Genomic DNA, 6,827 nt, shown 5'->3' on the forward strand with positions numbered 1-6,827 from the left:
AGCCCGGCTCGCAGTGCAACACCCAGGCCGTCAGGTAAGGAGCTCCAGAGAGCGGAAGAATCAAGGACGCCGGCGCCATTCCTCTGGCTGGCTGTTTGCACCCTGATGTTTTTAGTAATTGATATTTTTTTCTTGTTAGTTTTATTTTTGAAGGACAGCATAGCAGCAGATTGACATTTGCAATCGTTCAAAAATAAGATGACTACAACAGCTTTATAAACGCTAAAAAAAAAATATTAGAGGAGACATAATCTTACATAGTATGTCCAACCTCTTACGGAAACCATAGTGAGGGCTCAGCAGAGCGCCATGCCTGCCATTCCCACTGCAATTCCTACGATCGCTGCCAGAGTCCGATCATAGACTCACAGAATGTTTTGGGTTGGAAGGGACCCCTAGAGGCCACCCAGCCCAACCCCCTGCAGGACCAGGGACACCTTGAACCACATCAGGTTGCTCACAGCCCCAGCCAACCTGGTCTTGAGCAGCTTAAACACTCCAGGGTGCTAGTGAGAATCTTTTCTTTTGACACAGAATTTATGGCACTTATTGACCAATGCTGAAACTTTAATGAAAGCCTTGAGAAATTAGTATTACAGGCTCTGAAGCGAGAGGTAAAGGCATCCTGCATTCTGAAAAAGATATAAGTGTTTTATGATGCTTCAGCATCAACTTCACATCAACAATAAACTAAATTCAGAGCCGGGGGTAACCTTTATATACAGTGATGCACACAGTAGCGGCAAATTGCTGTGAAGAGACTGCGCTGCCTTTTTTTCTTATGTATATAAAAATATATGTATTAATATATTTATCAATATGCACGTGTCATCTATAAATATACATACGTGATAAGCTTTTATGGGACGAAATCTTGGGGTTTTTTCCTCTTTTCTTTTTTAAATTGTTTCCTAGTCATTAAGACATGCAGAATCATTTACCTCTCCACAGCCCTTCAAATCACAGAAGTTCGGAAAATATTAGGTCCTTGGATAGAAAATAAATAGCAATATTTTTATTTCATTAGACAGAAAGCCAATCATCAACAGTAACTGAATCTGATGGATCAATTGTATAAACATTTTGGTTCAGGCTAGTCATTAATCAGAAGAATACACCTATTGGCCTTTCATAGGATTCTAATAGAGATCAAAATAAAAAAAGGGGTTGTAAGGGTCTTGATTAATTACCTTTTTCACTGACACTTGTTCCAACATAAATTCCGATGCCTTTCAATACAGCCCTTCATCAGCACGATAGCTCTTTCATTCTCATATCTCTTAGACAGTTTCTCAGGAAAATGAGTATTATGCCTCTCATTTAAATAGTTCTTCTCCAGAGAACCGCACAGCAGCAGGGCGATGCACAGTGGCTTTGATATCATCACCAAAACACAACCGTAACTCACTTGATGGTGTAAACAGGCTTAACCAGACACTACGGTCAGGATAAACTGGTTTTATTTGGAAGCAACACCACACTGAACGCTGCCAAAGCTTACGGTCATTGCTTGAGGAACACTCAGTTCCACCCTTTGAGCCGCCTCCAAAGTGATCGGGTTTAAATTTTTTTTTCTTAAAAATATTTTCCACTGCAGCCAAAGCTATTTTTGTAAGCTTCATGAAACCATAAGGTTGGCAAAAACCCCTATGACTGACAAATACAGTAACTGGGTCTGTCTGAAGGATTCTAATTCAAATCAAATAGTAACAGGGGTTTTTTTGTGGGTTTGTTTTAGGGGTTTTTGTTCTTTTTTAGTTATTATGAGAGCAGCCTAAAATTCAGAAGCTCAGGAACAGGTAAAGTCAATCTTTTTCTTACAGTTTCACAATGAATATTCGGCAGTTTTCTTAAGGAAACCAGTCCCACCAGACAACACTTGTGTATCTTAAGGATATTTAGAGAGTTCTAAATCATATTTGCTTTTGTACAAATTACTTTCATATCGGTCAGTTCTTTGAATTCCCTTTGACACAGGACAATTAAAAATGTTTACCTCATTCTATAGCAAGTTCTTCATCATTCAACAGCAGAACAGAGCACATTTTGTACACACCAGTACATTTGCAGCACTCAACCAGGTAAGATCTAAGGTCTGAGAGTAATTTTTTTTTTTTGGGACTTCCTTTATTTCAGCCACTTGACTTCAACAAGTAACACCAATTACTTGATAACAAGCAATGGGGTGCTCAAGCTACATTCCATAACCATTTTTCTGAGCCTGTTTCTACAGCACGACACAACTTGTTCTCTGCCTTAGGACTCGAGCCGACAGGAAAGCAGCTTCTGTGGGAAGGGTGGTCATGGTGATGGTCACAGTTTTGATACTGAAAAGCAGCACAAGTATCGGCAAATACAATTGTCCTTCAGTTTAAAGAGAAGCACTGTATTAGTAACACCTTTAACAGAAGACCAGACAGCCCGAGCAGCACAGCCACAGCCCCAACTAGGTTAAACAAGACTTTACGTAAGCAAGACAAGGACTGGATTGCCATACACTAAGGAAAGCAGAGCAAGAGATTCTGGCATGGAAGTCCATTGGGTATGGAAGAACGGATGCTGGCTGTAGATCCTGGGGTGGTTCTTGGTCAGGTAGTGATTCAACTCCTAACTTTACACTTCTGTACCGATTCAGTGTTTCGTCTCAACCACGATGAGTCATCAAGCACTAGAGTCTACTTTTTAACATACGGGCAAATTTGGTATCAAGGAATTGAAAGAATGACTGATTCAAGTTTGGTTTTGAGACAGAACCTCCTAACTCATGTGCATCATCCCAACACCATGCAGAAAACCACTGGTCTCGCTCCCCTATTTCTAAGCAAAGCTCCGCAGGTGATGCATATTTACAGCTTTTGGTTTGGTTTGGTTTTGTCCAATGCCCAGAGTGCAAACCATTACCCTTGCATTTGGCAGAGATAAAGGTCCACGAACTTAACACAACCTACTGGGGCCAAGAAAGAATATGATTTAGCCAAATAGAGAGAGTTTTAGGAAGTCAAGAGAAAAGCTTTCCAGTCTTCCAACTTTTAACCGAACATGATTTAGCCAAATAGAGAGAGTTTTAGGAAGAGAAAAGCTTTCCAGTCTTCCAACTTTTAACATTAACTTTCACAGTAGTCCTTGGACAATTACATCTTAGCCTAAGTTTACCAGCCTGCTACATATCAGAAATTCTATTTTTAATATCCAATTATAGATGATGTGACAAGGAATTATATGAAAGCGTATGGAATTGGGTATTACACAACCCTTCACAAACACCACTCAAGGTAGACTGAACATTAAGCAGAATAGTTTCACTGACAACCGCAAGGATTATTGTGCTCGAAATTAAGCACCGCTTAAGAGCTTTTCTCATTGAAGCTAAATGCAAGTTAATATCATGACCAATACGCATCCACAGCCTTCTGGTTCCCTCCTGATACGAGACTTTATTCAACAAAATTAAATAAAATTGCGGCAATTTCACAGAAATTTCACATGCTTAAAACCAGATTAATGTCACTGGGGAAAAAAATTCACAAAGCGAGTGCTTCACACAGACCAATGATGCAGTAATGTTGAGTAGAACACCAAGAAGCCTGTTCCTCTGACTTAAAGCGTACCACTGCACAAACAAATAACTCGTTGAATAAAGCATCCTTTTAAGCAGATCCACGAGTCTTGTTTTAGTCAGTAAAAGGGGCAGATGTAGCTCAGAAGTCTGCCTGAAGCCGACAGCTTTTGGTATCAGTCACTCCTTAATGCATACTCTATTTTTAATCAGACTTTTTCCTTTTTTTAATGTAAAAACCTACAGGAGTTTTTCCACCCTATTCCTGGGTGAACAGGTCATTACTGCTAAACGATTTGCAAAAGTAATTCCGAATGGAGCCATAAGCATCGATCGTGTTTTATTTAGGCAAAGAGTTGAACTGCCCGGTATGAGATAAGCTCGATGAAACAACCAGCGCAGACAACAGCAACGTTATTTTGGTCAGCAGCATAAGTTCAAGGAAACTGTCAAATGAATTAAATCAACCCAATGTATTTATTGCCAGTGAGAACCACGCTGCGTCCCTGTTTTCACACTGCTGCGTTTGTATTTTTTCATTTGTTTCTTGAAGCAAGCTGGAGGCTCAAAGTCCAACTCGGGGAGAGACCAAGACACCTCAATCGCCACCGACGGGAGGACCGGGTCTTGGGGGGCTCTGCCCTGAAGCCCGCAGCCAGCATTAACGCCAGCTGCACCAGTACCTGTACATAAGCCAAAGAAATCACTTGCAGAGCTCCGCTGACTTGGTTGCCACATGCAAAACCTTCCTAGACTCCTCTCTTCAGACTACCAGCAATACATAATGTCAGCAGCAACCAGTGACGGAAATCTGTTGCCTTGTGATTTCAATCATGTTGCTAGGAAATATGCAGACAAGTATTAATTGCACGGCCTAACGGCCAAGGCCCTGATTACCTAAACTATTTTTTTTTGTTTGTTTTCTATTCTCAAACACAGAACACTCCCGTTGGTTCTGCTCTGCAGGACAGACACACACACCTCTCCTCCAGCCAAAGCCAAAGCGGAGCATTGCCATCCATGAGGAACCTTCAGAGGTCCCTTCTCAGCAGAGGAAACCTCTCTGCCCAGCTCTCCTCCGCGTTTTCTGGGGAGTGACAAACAGAGAACTGTATTACTGGTAACCCTCAAGCCCCTAGTGACGGCCACATAAGTGCAGTATATTCAGGGGAAGGGGGAAAAAAAAAAAAAAAAAGCAGCTGCAAAAACACTGACCTGTTACAGGAAGGGCAAAATAATTTATTCCCATAACAGAACTGGTCTCCATCCTACTCCCGGCACCCTCAAGTAACACAGAGCACATTTTTTTCCTCCCTGTAAGATGACAGATGTATAGCGTGGCAAGAACTGCTGTCGACTCTTGCAGCTGCGTTTTCTTTCTTACCTCACACACCACTTCGTCTTGGGAGAGACGGATAAATATTTGACATGGCATCATTCCCAATGCGCCCCGCGATAGCAAAGTTTTTAAAAATTTAAATGTTTTGTTTTCCTGTGTAATAATTAATGAAAAAGTGGGGGGTTCTTCTTGCTTTTGTATTCACTGTAATTACAAAACAAATTACATCATTTCACGCATATTTAAAAAAAACCTCTGACATTATTTTACTGGTTCTGCCGCTAGGATTTGAATAGGAACGGGATCATAGCTAATGAATTCAGCACTAAACCCCTCCTATAATCTTTCTGAATTCCCAGGAACTTCCATATGGAGTAAAAATAAATCATTTTTATGACTGCTTTCTGACACAGTTAGGAAGAGGATAAAAGGTGACATGAACTAAAAAAAAAACACAAGAATTACGAAATTATGTCCAATGTTTGATGTGACACTGGGATGTGAAGCAGCCAGTAGGAGATGAGTGCGGTGTAAAAAGAATACCATGGGTTTATTAGTGGCAAAGTTTGCACAGTATACTTAAAGACAGTTATAAAACTAAGAGGTACTGAAATAAATATTTAGAATCTGCTGTGACCACAACAACTGAAGACCCAAGACTCCCAGCTATTTTTACTTTGTCAGTCCATTAGCCATGTATCAACGAATAAAAAGGTCTACGTGAAAAAAGCAGGGGGTTAAGCAAATAACTCTATTGAGGCTCAGTATAATGCACTTCCAAGCTGTCAATCTGTAGAAGGAAATAAGTGGACTCGGTGTAACGGTGCATTTCATCTTGCAGTGGAAAGAGACCTAGGACACCCCCCCCACCCACCCCGATCCCACGGGTGCCTGCTGCAGAGCCCGGTGACAGCCGGTACCGGAATTCTCCTCAACACACAGCAGCTGACAGCACTGCTCCTCTGGGTGCTTGGCAAATGTTTTACCATTCACTACCATGCTGATCTTACCATAATATTCACAAATAAATACCAATATTCTCGCGCTTTATCACTGGCCATGGTCTGTTCCACCCTCATTGATTTGCATGAAAATTTGGTTCCAGTACTAATATCTCATTTTCAAGATTACACTTTGTATCATAAGGACAACAAGAGGCAGTACTACATGTGCTACCTCTAAACTTTTGACAAGTGATTTCACTTTTATTTTTTCACTGATTCGGTTTGAAAGCAGACATGCGCAATGAAGTTCTTTCTAATCAGCAAAATCTGTTAAAAAAAGAAAAAAAAATCACATCCCTTCTTTCTCCCAGCTCCCTTTCATTTAGAAAGGGGACAACTTAGACCTGCATAACTTCCAGATATCTCCAAGAAGCATATTGTGGTTTTGAACCACATATCTAGAAGCAAGAGTAGAACTTGGCCTGCCAAGCGTATCGCTAACTCAGACTTGCCATCATTTGACCACACTGTTGTCAATGAAACTATCCTATGATCTCACAGTCCTAAGTTCTAAAGTGACAATTTGTTATTGCAGAGGGGAAAAAAAAAAAAAAAAAAAAACAAACAACAAAAAACCCAAAACAGTTCATCAGGTCAGGGACCCACTGTGAGGTTAGCAGCCCAGCCAGCTGGAGCCTGGGTCAGACTGATACCTTAAGGGTCAAAAGCCCCCCAGATGTAAATGGCTTACATGCATAAAATTTAGGCTAGTTTGCTGATGCTTTGCTAAAGTCAGTAGCACAGTTACTTAGCAAATTTAGAACCCTATTCAAGGACGGGAAGAATGGGGAGGGGATGAAGCAAAAGATAATAACGGTTTGCCAAGGTTGCTAGACTAGAAGGAATGAGAACTAATTGACGCAGGAAGATTTGTGGCTCCTTACAAAGGACAGTTTTTGATAAGAACCAGGAGTTTACCTTAAGAACT

Source organism: Egretta garzetta, unplaced genomic scaffold, assembly GCF_000687185.1.
Source record: "Egretta garzetta isolate BGI_Z169 unplaced genomic scaffold, ASM68718v1 scaffold560, whole genome shotgun sequence".
NCBI classification, from domain to species: Eukaryota; Metazoa; Chordata; class Aves; order Pelecaniformes; family Ardeidae; genus Egretta; species Egretta garzetta.